This window comes from Oncorhynchus nerka, linkage group LG27 (assembly GCF_034236695.1).
Source record: "Oncorhynchus nerka isolate Pitt River linkage group LG27, Oner_Uvic_2.0, whole genome shotgun sequence".
Lineage (NCBI taxonomy): Eukaryota > Metazoa > Chordata > Actinopteri > Salmoniformes > Salmonidae > Oncorhynchus > Oncorhynchus nerka.
Window position 1 is genome coordinate 78,826,431 of NC_088422.1, and position 13,078 is coordinate 78,839,508.

General features: G+C 52.8%; 1 protein-coding gene and 1 pseudogene across 2 annotated transcripts in view; both read left to right on the forward strand.

Annotated features, from left to right (window-relative positions):
* The window catches only part of LOC115125930 (ubiquitin carboxyl-terminal hydrolase CYLD-like), a 41,493-nt gene that overhangs the window by 11,839 nt on the left and 16,576 nt on the right, over positions 1–13,078 (forward strand). The gene's annotated exons all lie outside the window — the stretch shown is intronic.
* LOC135565350 (serine-rich adhesin for platelets-like) lies at positions 118–8,192 on the forward strand (annotated as a pseudogene).

Genomic DNA, 13,078 nt, shown 5'->3' on the forward strand with positions numbered 1-13,078 from the left:
GGGGGGTGTGTGAACACAGCAGCACTAAGTGGAGTGTTGTATGTTTTACTAGCAGCAGCAGCAGTAACAGAGGCTCTTTTGCTTGATGGCTCTGCTTGTTTTTGAAAGTCAAGTGAGATGCTGCATAGCAACAGAAGCAGTAGTAACAGTAGTAGCAGCAGCAGTCGTAACAGCAGCAGCAGCAGTTGTAGCAGCAGCAGCCGTAACAGCAGCAGTTGTAGCAGCAGCAGCCGTAGCCGCAGCAGTAGCAGCAGCAGCAGTCGTAGCAACAGCAGCCGTAGCAGCAGCCGTAGCAGCAGCCGTAGCAGCAGCAGCAGCAGCAGCCGTAGCAGCAGTCGTAGCAACAGCAGCAGCAGCAGTCATAGCAACAGCAGCAGCAGCAGTCGTAGCAACAGCAGCAGCAGCAGTCGTAGCAACAGCAGCAGCAGCAGCAGTCGTAGCAACAGCAGCAGCAGCAGTCGTGCAACAGCAGCAGCAGCAGTCGTAGCAACAGCAGCAGCAGCAGTCGTAGCAACAGCAGCAGCAGCAGTCGTAGCAACAGCAGCAGCAGCAGTCGTAGCAACAGCAGCAGCAGTCGTAGCAGCAGACGTAGCAGCAGCAGCAGCAGCGGCAGTCGTAACGGCAGCGGCAGCGGCAGTCGTAACGGCAGCGGCAGCAGCCGTAGCGGCAGCGGCAGCAGTCGTAGCAGCAGCAGCAGCGGTAACAGCAGCAACAGCAGCAGCAGTCGTAACAACAGCAGCAGCAGCAGCAGTCGTAGCAGCAGCAGCAGTCGTAGCAGCAGCAGCAGTCGTAGCAGCAGCAGTCGTAGCAGCAGCAGCAGTCGTAGCAGCAGCAGCAGTCGTAGCAGCAGCAGCAGTCGTAGCAGCAGCGGTAACAGCAGCAACAGCGGCAGCAGCCGTCGTAACAGCGGCAGCAGCCGTCGTAACAGCGGCAGCAGCCGTCGTAACAGCAGCCGTCGTAGCAGCAGCAGTCGTAGCAGCAGCAGTCGTAGCAGCAGCAGTCGTAGCAGCAGCAGCCGTAGCAGCAGCCAGACGCAGCAGCGGTAACAGCAGCCAGACGCAGCAGCGGTAACAGCAGCCAGACGCAGCAGCGGTAACAGCAGCCAGACGCAGCAGCGGTAACAGCAGCCAGCAGCAGCAGCGGTAACAGCAGCCAGCAGCAGCAGCGGCAGTCAGCAGCAGCGTGGCAGACAGCAGCAGCAACAGTCGTAGCAGCGGCAGTCGTAGCAGCAGCGGTAACAGCAGCGGCAGCCAGCAGCAGCAGCGGCAGACGTAGCAGCAGCAGCAGCAGCGGCAGTCGTAACGGCAGCGGCAGCGGCAGTCGTAACGGCAGCGGCAGCAGCCGTAGCGGCAGCGGCAGCAGTCGTAGCAGCAGCAGCAGCGGTAACAGCAGCAACAGCAGCAGCAGTCGTAACAACAGCAGCAGCAGCAGCAGTCGTAGCAGCAGCAGCAGTCGTAGCAGCAGCAGCAGTCGTAGCAGCAGCAGCAGTCGTAGCAGCAGCAGACGTAGCAGCAGCAGCAGTCGTAGCAGCAGCAGCAGTCGTAGCAGCAGCGGTAACAGCAGCAACAGCGGCAGCAGCCGTCGTAACAGCGGCAGCAGCCGTCGTAACAGCGGCAGCAGCCGTCGTAACAGCGGCAGCAGCCGTCGTAACAGCGGCAGCAGCCGTCGTAACAGCAGCCGTCGTAGCAGCAGCAGTCGTAGCAGCAGCAGTCGTAGCAGCAGCAGTCGTAGCAGCAGCAGCCGTAGCAGCAGCCAGACGCAGCAGCGGTAACAGCAGCCAGACGCAGCAGCGGTAACAGCAGCCAGACGCAGCAGCGGTAACAGCAGCCAGACGCAGCAGCGGTAACAGCAGCCAGCAGCAGCAGCGGTAACAGCAGCCAGCAGCAGCAGCGGTAACAGCAGCCAGCAGCAGCAGCGGCAGTCGTAGCAGCGGCAGACGTAGCAGCAGCAGTCGTAGCAGCGGCAGTCGTAGCAGCAGCGGTAACAGCAGCGGCAGCCAGCAGCAGCAGCGGCAGACGTAGCAGCAGCAGTTGTAGCAGCAGCAGCGGCAGTCGTAGCAGCAGCGGTAACAGCAACGGCGTCAGCAGCGGTAACAGCAGCGGCGTCAGCAGCGGTAACAGCAGCGGCGTCAGCAGCGGTAACAGCAGCGGCGTCAGCAGCAGCGGTCACAGCAGCCAGCAGCAGCAGCGGTAACAGCAGCCAGCAGCAGCAGCGGTCGTAGCAGCAGCAGCGGTCGTAGCAGCAGCAGCGGTAGCAGCAGCAGCGGTAGCAGCAGCAGCGGTAGCAGCAGCAGCGGTAGCATAGCAGCAGCAGCGGTCGTAGCAGCAGCGGCGGTCGTAGCAGCAGCAGTCGTAGCAGCAGCAGTAGCAGCAGCAGCCGTAGCCGTAGCAGCCGTAGCAGCAGCCGTAGCAGCCGTAGCAGCAGCCGTAGCAGCAGTCGTAGCAGCCGTAGCAGCAGTCGCAGCAGCGGCAGTCGTAGCAGCAGCGGCAGTCGTAGCAGCAGCGGCAGTCGTAGCAGCAGCGGCAGTCGTAGCAGCAGCAGCGGTAGCAGCAGCAGCAGCGGCAGCAGCAGCAGCGGCAGCAGCGGCAGCAGCAGCAGCGGCAGCAGCAGCAGCAGCGGCAGCAGCAGCAGTAGCGGCAGCAGCAGCAGTCGTAGCAGCAGCGGTAGCAGCAGCAGCAGCAGCGGTAGCAGCAGCAGCGGTAACAGCAGCAGCGGCGGTAACAGCAGCGGCGGTAACAGCAGCGGCGGTAACAGCAGCGGCGTCAGCAGCGGCGTCAGCAGCGGTCGTAGCAGCAGCAGCGGTCGTAGCAGCAGCAGCGGTCGTAGCAGCAGCGGTCGTAGCAGCAGCAGCCGTAGCAGCAGCAGTCGTAGCAGCGGTCGTAGCAGCAGCGGTCGTAGCAGCAGCGGTCGTAGCAGCAGCGGTCGTAGCAGCAGCAGTCGTAGCAGCAGCAGCAGTCGCAGCAGCAGCCGTAGCAGCAGCAGCAGCAGCGGTAGCAGCGGTAGTAACAACGGCGGCAGCAGCAGCGGTAGTAACAACGGCGGCAGCAGCAGCGGTAGTAACAACAACAACAGCAGCAGCAGCAGTAGTAGCAGCAGCAGTAGTAACAACAGCAGCAGATGTAACAGCAGCAGAAGGGGATTTAACAACAGCAGCAGAAGCGGATGTAACAACAGCAGCAGCAGAAGCGGATGTAACAACAGCAGCAGCAGCAGCGGATGTAACAACAGCAGCAGCAGCAGCGGATGTAACAACAGCAGCAGCAGCAGCGGATGTAACAACAGCAGCAGCAGCAGCGGATGCAACAACAGCAGCAGCAGCAGCGGATGTAACAACAGCAGCAGCAGCAACGGATGTAACAGCAGCAGTAACAACAACAGCAGCAGCAGTAACAACAACAACAGCAGCAGCAGTAGCAGCAGTAGTAACAACAGCAGCAGCAGCAGTAGTAACAACAGCAGCAGTAGTAACAACAGCAGCAGCAGTAGTAGTAACAGCAGTAGTAACAACAGCAGCAGCAGTAGTAGTAACAGCAGTAGTAACAACAGCAGCAGCAGTAGTAACAGCAGCAGCAGCAGCAGTAGTAACAACAGCAGCAGTAGTAACAACAGCAGCAGTAGTAACAACAGCAGCAGCAGTAGTAACAACAGCAGCAGTAGTAACAACAACAACAGCAGCAGTAGTAACAACAACAACAGTAGTAACAACAGCAGCAGTAGTAACAACAGCAGCAGTAGTAACAACAGCAGCAGCAGTAGTAACAACAACAGCAGCAGTAGTAACAACAACAGCAGCAGTAGTAGCAGCAGCAGTAGTAACAACAGCAGCAGTAGTAGCAGCAGCAGTAGTAGCAGCAGCAGTAGTAACAACAACAGCAGCAGCAGTAGTAACAACAACAGCAGCAGTAGTAACAACAACAGCAGCAGTAGTAGCAGCAGCAGTAGTAACAACAGCAGCAGTAGTAGCAGCAGCAGTAGTAGCAGCAGCAGTAGTAACAACAACAGCAGCAGCAGCAGTAGTAACAACAACAGCAGCACCAGCAGCAGCAGTAGTAACAACAACAGCAGCACCAGCAGCAGAAGTAGTAACAACAACAGCAGCACCAGCAGCAGCAGTAGTAACAACAACAGCAGCACCAGCAGCAGCAGTAGTAACAACAACAGCAGCACCAGCAGCAGCAGTAGTAACAACAACAGCAGCACCAGCAGCAGCAGTAGTAACAACAACAGCAGCACCAGCAGCAGCAGTAGTAACAACAGCGGCGGCAGCAGTAGTAACAACAGCGGCGGCAGCAGTAGTAACAACCGAGGCAGTAGTAACAACCGAGGCAGTAGTAACAACCGAGGCAGTAGTAACAACCGAGGCAGTAGTAACAACCGAGGCAGTAGTAACAGCAGCAGTAGTAACAGCAGCAGTAGTAACAGCAGCAGAAGTAACAGCAGCAGCAGCAGTGGTAACAGCAGCAGCAGTGGTAACAGCAGCGGCGGCAGCAGTAGTAACAACCGAGGCAGTAGTAACAACCGAGGCAGTAGTAACAACCGAGGCAGTAGTAACAACCGAGGCAGTAGTAACAACCGAGGCAGTAGTAACAGCAGCAGTAGTAACAGCAGCAGTAGTAACAGCAGCAGAAGTAACAGCAGCAGCAGCAGTGGTAACAGCAGCAGCAGCAGTAACAGCAGCAGCTGCAGTAACAGCAGCAGCTGCAGTAACAGCAGCAGCTGCAGCAGCTGCAGTAACAGCAGTAGTAACAACAACAGCAGCAGTAGTAACAACAACAGCAGCAGTAGTAACAACAACAACAGCAGCTGCAGTAACAACAGCAGCTGCAGTAACAGCAGCAGCTGCAGTAACAGCAGCAGCTGCAGTAACAGCAGCAGTAGTAACACCAGCAGCAGCAGTAGTAACAACAACAGCAGCACCAGCAGCAGCAGTAGTAACAACAACAGCAGCACCAGCAGCAGCAGCAGTAGTAACAACAACAGCAGCACCAGCAGCAGTAGTAACAACAACAGCAGCACCAGCAGCAGCAGTAGTAACAGCACCAGCAGCAGCAGTAGTAACAACAACAGCAGCAGCAGTAGTAACAACAACAGCAGCAGCAGTAGTAACAACAACAGCAGCAGCAGTAGTAACAACAACAGCAGCAGCAGTAGTAACAACAACAGCAGCAGCAGTAGTAACAACAACAGCAGCAGTAGTAACAACAGCAGCAGCAGTAGTAACAACAGCAGCAGCAGTAGTAACAACAGCAGCAGCAGTAGTAACAACAGCAGCAGCACCAGCAGCAGCAGTAGTAACAACAACAGCAGCAGCAGCAGTAGTAACAACAACAGCAGCACCAGCAGCAGCAGTAGTAACAACAACAGCAGCACCAGCAGCAGCAGTAGTAACAACAACAGCAGCACCAGCAGCAGCAGTAGTAACAACAACAGCAGCACCAGCAGCAGCAGTAGTAACAACAACAGCAGCACCAGCAGCAGCAGTAGTAACAACAACAGCAGCACCAGCAGCAGCAGTAGTAACAACAACAGCAGCACCAGCAGCAGCAGTAGTAACAACAACAGCAGCACCAGCAGCAGCAGTAGTAACAACAACAGCAGCACCAGCAGCAGCAGTAGTATCAACAGCGGCGGCAGCAGTAGTAACAGCAGCAGTAGTAACAGCAGCAGTAGTAACAGCAGCAGTGGTAACAGCAGCAGTGGTAACAGCAGCAGTGGTAACAGCAGCAGCTGCAGTAACAACAGCAGCTGCAGTAACAACAGCAGCTGCAGTAACAACAACAGCAGCAGCAACAGCAACAGCAGCAGCAGCAGCAGTAGTAACAACAGCAGCAGTGGTAGCAGCAGCAGCAGCAGTGGTAACAGCAGCAGCAGCGGTAACAACAGCGGCAACAGCAGCAGCAGCGGCAGCAGTGGTAACAGCAGTAGCAGCAGCAGCAGCAGTAGTAGCAGCAGCAGCAGTAGTAGCAGCAGCAGCAGCAGTAGTAGCAGCAGCAGCAGCAGTAGTAACAGCAGCAGCAGCAGTAGTAGCAGCAGCAGCAGTAGTAACAGCAGCAGTAGTAACAGCAACAGCAGCAGTAGTAACAGCAGCAGCAGCAGTAGTAACAGCAACAGCAGCAGTAGTAACAGCAGCAGCAGCAGTAGTAGCAGCAGCAGTAGTAGCAGCAGCAGTAGTAGCAGTAACAGCAGCAGTAGTAGTAACAGCAGCAGCAGCAGTAGTAACAGCAGCAGTAACAGCAGCAGTAGTAACAGCAGCAGCAGCAGTAGTAACAGCAGCAGTAGTAACAGCAGCAGCAGCAGCAACAAGTAACAGCAGCAGTAGTAACAGCAGCAGCAGCAGTAGTAACAGCAGCAGCAGCAGTAGTAACAGCAGCAGCAGCAGTAGTAACAGCAGCAGTAGTAACAGCAGTAGTAACAGCAGCAGCAGTAGTAACAGCAGCAGCAGCAGTAGTAGTAGTAGCAGCAACAGCAGTAGTAGTAGCAACAACAGCAGCAGTAGTAACAACAGCAGCAACAGCAGCAGCAGTAGTAACAACAACAGCAGCAGCAGCAGTAGTAACAACAGCAGCAGCAGTAGTAACAACAGCAGCAGCAGTAGTAACAACAGCAGCAGCAGTAGTAACAACAACAGCAGCACCAGCAGCAGCAGTAGTAACAACAACAGCAGCACCAGCAGCAGCAGTAGTAACAACAACAGCAGCACCAGCAGCAGCAGTAGTAACAACAACAGCAGCACCAGCAGCAGCAGTAGTAACAACAGCGGCGGCAGCAGTAGTAACAGCAGCAGTAGTAACAGCAGCAGTGGTAACAGCAGCAGTGGTAACAGCAGCAGTGGTAACAGCAGCAGTGGTAACAGCAGCAGTGGTAACAACAGCAGCTGCAGTAACAACAGCAGCTGCAGTAACAACAACAGCAGCAGCAGTAGTAACAACAGCAACAGCAGCAGCGGTAGCAGCAGCAACAGTAGTAACAGCAGCAGCAGCAGTAGTAGTAACAACAGCAGCAGTGGTAGCAGCAGCAGCAGCAGTGGTAACAGCAGCAGCAGCGGTAACAACAGCGGCAACAGCAGCAGCAGCGGCAGCAGCGGTAACAGCAGCAGCAGCAGCAGTAGTAGCAGCAGCAGCAGTAGTAACAGCAGCAGCAGCAGTAGTAGCAGCAGCAGCAGTAGTAGCAGCAGCAGTAGTAACAGCAGCAGCAGCAGTAGTAACAGCAGCAGTAGTAACAGCAGCAGCAGCAGTAGTAGCAGCAGCAGTAGTAGCAGCAGCAGTAGTAGCAGTAACAGCAGCAGTAGTAGTAACAGCAGCAGCAGCAGTAGTAACAGCAGCAGTAACAGCAGCAGTAGTAACAGCAGCAGCAGCAGTAGTAACAGCAGCAGTAGTAACCAGCAGCAGCAGCAGCAGTAACAGCAGCAGTAGTAACAGCAGCAGCAGCAGTAGTAACAGCAGCAGCAGCAGTAGTAACAGCAGCAGCAGCAGTAGTAACAGCAGCAGTAGTAACAGCAGTAGTAACAGCAGCAGCAGCAGTAACAGTAACAGCAGCAGCAGTAGTAGTAGTAGTAGCAGCAACAGCAGCAGCAGCAACAGCAGCAGCAGCAGTAACAGCAGCAGCAGTAACAGCAGCAGCAGTAACAGCAGCAGTAGTAACAGCAGCAGTAGTAACAGCAGCAGCAGTAACAGCAGCAGCAGTAACAGCAGCAGTAGTAACAGCAGCAGCAGCAGTAGTAACAGCAGAAGCAGCAGTAGTAACAGCAGTAACAGCAGAAGCAGCAGTAGTAACAGCAGTAGCAGCAGTAGTAACAGCAGCAGCAGCAACAGCAGTAGCAGCAGCAGCAGTAGTAGGAGCAGCAGCAGCAGTAGGAGCAGCAGCAGCAGTAGTAACAGCAGCAGCAGTAGTAACAGCAGCAGCAGTAGTAACAACAGCAACAGCAGCAGCAGTAGTAACAACAGCAACAGCAGCAGCAGTAGTAACAGCAGCAGCAGCAGTAGTAACAGCAGCAGCAGCAGTAGTAACAGCAGCAGCAGTAGTAACATAGTGACAACAACAGCAGCAGCAGCAGTAGTAGTAGCATCAGCAGTAGCAACAGCAGTAGTAGTACCGTAGTAGCAGCAGCAGCAACAGAGGCTCTTTTGTTTGATGGCTCTGCTTGTTTTTGAAAGTCAAGTGAGATGCTGCTCCTCTCAGCCTCTTTGTTCTAGCCATTGGTTTTATTGATTTGTTTGTGTGTGCTGTCTGACTCTGAACCCCAACAATGGTTCAGAGGCTTTGACTTTCATGGTCTTCTTGGACATGGTCTTCGCGTGCGGGTGGGTGGGGTTTGTACAATTCGTTAAACAGCTTGGAAAATTCCAGAAAATTATGTCATGGCTTTAGAAGCTTCTGATTAACTAGAAGCTTCTGCTAATTGACATAATTTGAGTCAATTGGAGGTGTACTTGTGGATGTATTTCAAGGCCTACATTCAAACTCATTGCCTCTTTGCTTGATATCATGGGTAAATCTAAAGAAATCAGACCTCCACAAGTCTGGTTTATCCCTGGGAGCAATTTCCAAACACCTGAAGGTACCACGTTCATCTGTACAAACAATAGTACGCAAGTATAAACACCATGGGACCATGCAGCCGTCATACCGCTCAGGAAGGAGACACGTTCTGTCTCCTAAAGACGAATGTACTTTGGTGCGAAAAGTGCAAATCAATCCCAGAACAGCAAAGAATCTTGTGAAGATGCTGGAGGAAACGGGTACAAAAGTATCTTTTATCCACAGTAAAACGAGTCCTATATCGACATAACCTGAAAGGCCGCTCAGCAAGGAAGAAGCCACTGCTCCAAAACCGCCATAGAAAAGCCAGACTACGGTTTGCAACTGCTGCAGGAGGGACTTGTGCACTTCACAAAATAGATGGCATCATGAAGTAGGACAATTGTGACTATATTGTGGCAACATTTCAAGACATCAGTTAAAGCTTGGTCACAAATGGGTCTTCCAAATGGACAATGACCCGGTAGTAACAACGGCGGCAGCAGCAGCGGTAGTAACAACGGCGGCAGCAGCAGCGGTAGTAACAACGGCGGCAGCAGCAGCGGTAGTAACAACGGCGGCAGCAGCAGCGGTAGTAACAGCAACAGCAGCAGCGGTAGTAACAACGGCGGCAGCAGCAGCGGTAGTAACAACGGCGGCAGCAGCAGCGGTAGTAACAACGGCGGCAGCAGCAGCGGTAGTAACAACGGCGGCAGCAGCAGCGGTAGTAACAACGGCGGCAGCAGCAGCGGTAGTAACAACGGCGGCAGCAGCAGCGGTAGTAACAACGGCGGCAGCAGCAGCGGTAGTAACAACAACAACAACAGCAGCAGCGGTAGTAACAACAACAACAACAACAGCAGCAGCAGCAGTAGCAGCAGCAGTAGTAACAACAGCAGCAGATGTAACAGCAGCAGAAGGGGATTTAACAACAGCAGCAGAAGCGGATGTAACAACAGCAGCAGAAGCGGATGTAACAACAGCAGCAGAAGCGGATGTAACAACAGCAGCAGCAGCGGATGTAACAACAGCAGCAGCAGCAGCGGATGTAACAACAGCAGCAGCAGCAGCGGATGTAACAACAGCAGCAGCAGCAGCGGATGTAACAACAGCAGCAGCAGCAGCGGATGTAACAACAGCAGCAGCAGCAGCGGATGTAACAACAGCAGCAGCAGCAACGGATGTAACAACAACAGCAGCAGCAGCAGTAACAACAACAGCAGCAGCAGTAGCAGCAGTAGTAACAACAACAGCAGCAGCAGCAGTAGTAACAACAACAGCAGCAGCAGCAGTAGTAACAACAACAGCAGCAGCAGCAGTAGTAACAACAACAGCAGCAGCAGTAGTAACAACAGCAGCAGCAGCAGTAGTAACAACAGCAGCAGCAGCAGTAGTAACAACAGCAGCAGCAGCAGTAGTAACAACAGCAGCAGTAGTAACAGCAGCAGCAGTAGTAACAACAGCAGCAGCAGCAGTAGTAACAACAGCAGCAGCAGCATGTAACTTGGACAGCAGCTTCAGCAGTAGCATAAACAACAGCAGCAGCAGCAGTGGTAACAGCAGTTTAAAGTAACAACAGCAGCAGCAGTGTAACAGCAACAGCAGCAGCAGTAGTAACAACAGCAGCAGTGTAACAACAGCAGCAGTAGTAACAACAGCAGCAGTAGTAACAACAGCAGCAGTGGTAACAGTATCAACAACAACAACAGCAGCAGTAGTAACAACAGCAGCAGTAGTAACAACAGCAGCAGTAGTAACAACAGCAGCAGCAGTAGTAACAACAGCAGCAGCAGTAGTAACAACAGCAGCAGCAGTAGTAACAACAACAGTAGCAGCAGCAGCAGTAGTAACAACAACAGCAGCAGCAGTAGTAACAACAACAGCAGTAGCAGTAACAACAACAACAGCAGCTGCAGCAGCAGCTGCAGTAACAGCCAGAACAGCAGCAGCTTGTAACAGCAGCAGTAGTAACACCAGCAGCAGCAGTAGTAACAACAACAGCAGCACCAGCAGCAGCAGTAGTAACAACAACAGCAGCACCAGCAGCAGCAGCAGTAGTAACAACAACAGCAGCACCAGCAGCAGTAGTAACAACAACAGCAGCACCAGCAGCAGCAGTAGTAACAACAACAGCAGCAGCAGTAGTAACAACAACAGCAGCAGCAGCAGTAGTAACAACAACAGCAGCAGCAGTAGTAACAACAACAGCAGCAGCAGTAGTAACAACAACAGCAGCAGCAGTAGTAACAACAACAGCAGCAGCAGTAGTAACAACAACAGCAGCAGCAGTAGTAACAACAGCAGCAGCAGTAGTAACAACAGCAGCAGTAGTAACAACAGCAGCAGTAGTAACAACAGCAGCAGCAGTAGTAACAACAACAGCAGCACCAGCAGCAGCAGTAGTAACAACAACAGCAGCACCAGCAGCAGCAGTAGTAACAACAGCGGCGGCAGCAGTAGTAACAGCAGCAGTAGTAACAGCAGCAGTAGTAACAGCAGCAGTGGTAACAGCAGCAGTGGTAACAGCAGCAGCTGCAGTAACAACAGCAGCTGCAGTAACAACAACAGCAGCAGCAGTAGTAACAACAGCAACAGCAGCAGCGGTAGCAGCAGCAACAGTAGTAACAGCAGCAGCAGCAGCAGTGGTAGCAGCAACAGCAGCAGTGGTAGCAGCAGCAGCAGCAGTGGTAACAGCAGCAGCAGCGGTAACAACAGCGGCAACAGCGGCAGCAGTGGTAACAGCAGTAGCAGCAGCAGCAGCAGTAGTAGCAGCAGCAGCAGTAGTAGCAGCAGCAGCAGCAGTAGTAACAGCAGCAGCAGCAGTAGTAGCAGCAGCAGCAGTAGTAACAGCAGCAGTAGTAACAGCAGCAGCAGTAGTAACAGCAGCAGTAGTAACAGCAACAACAGCAGTGCAACAGCAGCAGCAGCAGTAGTGTAACAACAACAGCAGCAGTAGTAACAGCAGCAGCAGCAGTGAGCAGCAGCAGCAGCAGTAGTAGCAGCAACAGCAGCAGCAACAGCGGAGTAACAACAACAGCAGCAGCAGATGTAACAGCAGCAGCAGCAGCAGCGCAGAGTAACAGCAGCAGTGGTAACAGCAGCAGCAGTAGTAACAGGATGTAACAACAGCAGCAGCAGCAACAGGATGTAACAACAGCAGCAGTAGTAACAACAAGCAGGCAGCAGCAGTAGTAACAACAACAGCAGCAGCAGTAGTAACAACAGCAGCAGTAGCAGCAGTAGTAACAACAACAGCAGCAGCAGCAGTAGTAACAACAACAGCAGCAGCAGCAGTAGTAACAACAGCAGCAGCAGTAGTAACAGTAGCAACAACAGCAGCAGCAGTAGTAACAACAGCAGCAGCAGCAGTAACAACAACAGCAGCACCAGCAGCAGCAGTAGTAACAACAACAGCAGCACCAGCAGCAGCAGTAGTAACAACAGCAGCAGCAGCAGTGGTAACAACAGCAGCAGCAGCAGTAGTAACAACAGCAGCAACAGCAGCAGCAGTAGTAACAGCAGTAGTAACAACAACAGCAGCACCAGCAGCAGCAGTAGTAACAACAACAGCAGCACCAGCAGCAGCAGTAGTAACAACAACAGCAGTACCAGCAGCAGCAGCAGTAACAACAACAGCAACCAGCAGCAGCAGTAGTAACAACAACAACAGCAGTAGTAACAGCAGCAGCAGCAGTAGTAACAAGCAGTGCAGCAGTAGTGGTAACAACAGCAGGCTCTGTTTGTAGTAACAACAACAGCAGCAGTGTAAACAACAATGTAACAGCAGCAGTAGTAACAGCAAATTATGTCAGCAGCAGTAAGTAACAACAGCAGCAGCAGTAACAACAACAAACAGCAACAGCAGATAGGGTAACAACAACAGTAACAGCAAGTCTGGTTTAACAACAACAGCAGGGAGCAGCAGCAGTAAGTAACAACAACAGCAGCAGTAGTAAACAACAACAGCAGCAGTTTGATGGTAGCAGCAGCAGTGAGTAACAGCAGCAGCAGCAGTAGTAACAACAGAACAGCAGTAGTAACATGCAGCAGGGTACAAAAGTAACAACAGCGAGTCAGTGGTAACAGATCGATTAACAGCAACCTACAAGCAGCAGCAGTAGTAAAAGCAGCAGCAGGATGTAACAACAGATGCAGCAGTAGTAACAACAGCAAACATTTCAGACATAGTAACAACAGCAAATGCAGCAGATGTAACAACAGCAGCAGTAAACAGCAGCAGCAGTGGCATCAACAACAGCAGCAACAGAGCTCTTTTGTTTGATGGCTCTGCTTGTTTTTGAGTAACACTTTGTTCTAGCCATTGGTTTTATTGATTTGTTTGTGTGTGCTGTCTGACTCTGAACAGCAGAGGCTGATCTTCTTGTAAGGGGGTTTGTACAGCTTGGAAAATTCAAAAATGCAGTAGCAATATTGTAACAAGACATCAGTTAAAGCTTGGTCCAGCAGCAAACAATAGTAGTAACAACACCATGGGACCATGCAGCAAGGAAGGAGACGTTCTGTCAACAAAAGTGCAGCAGCAGCACAGCAAAGAATCTTG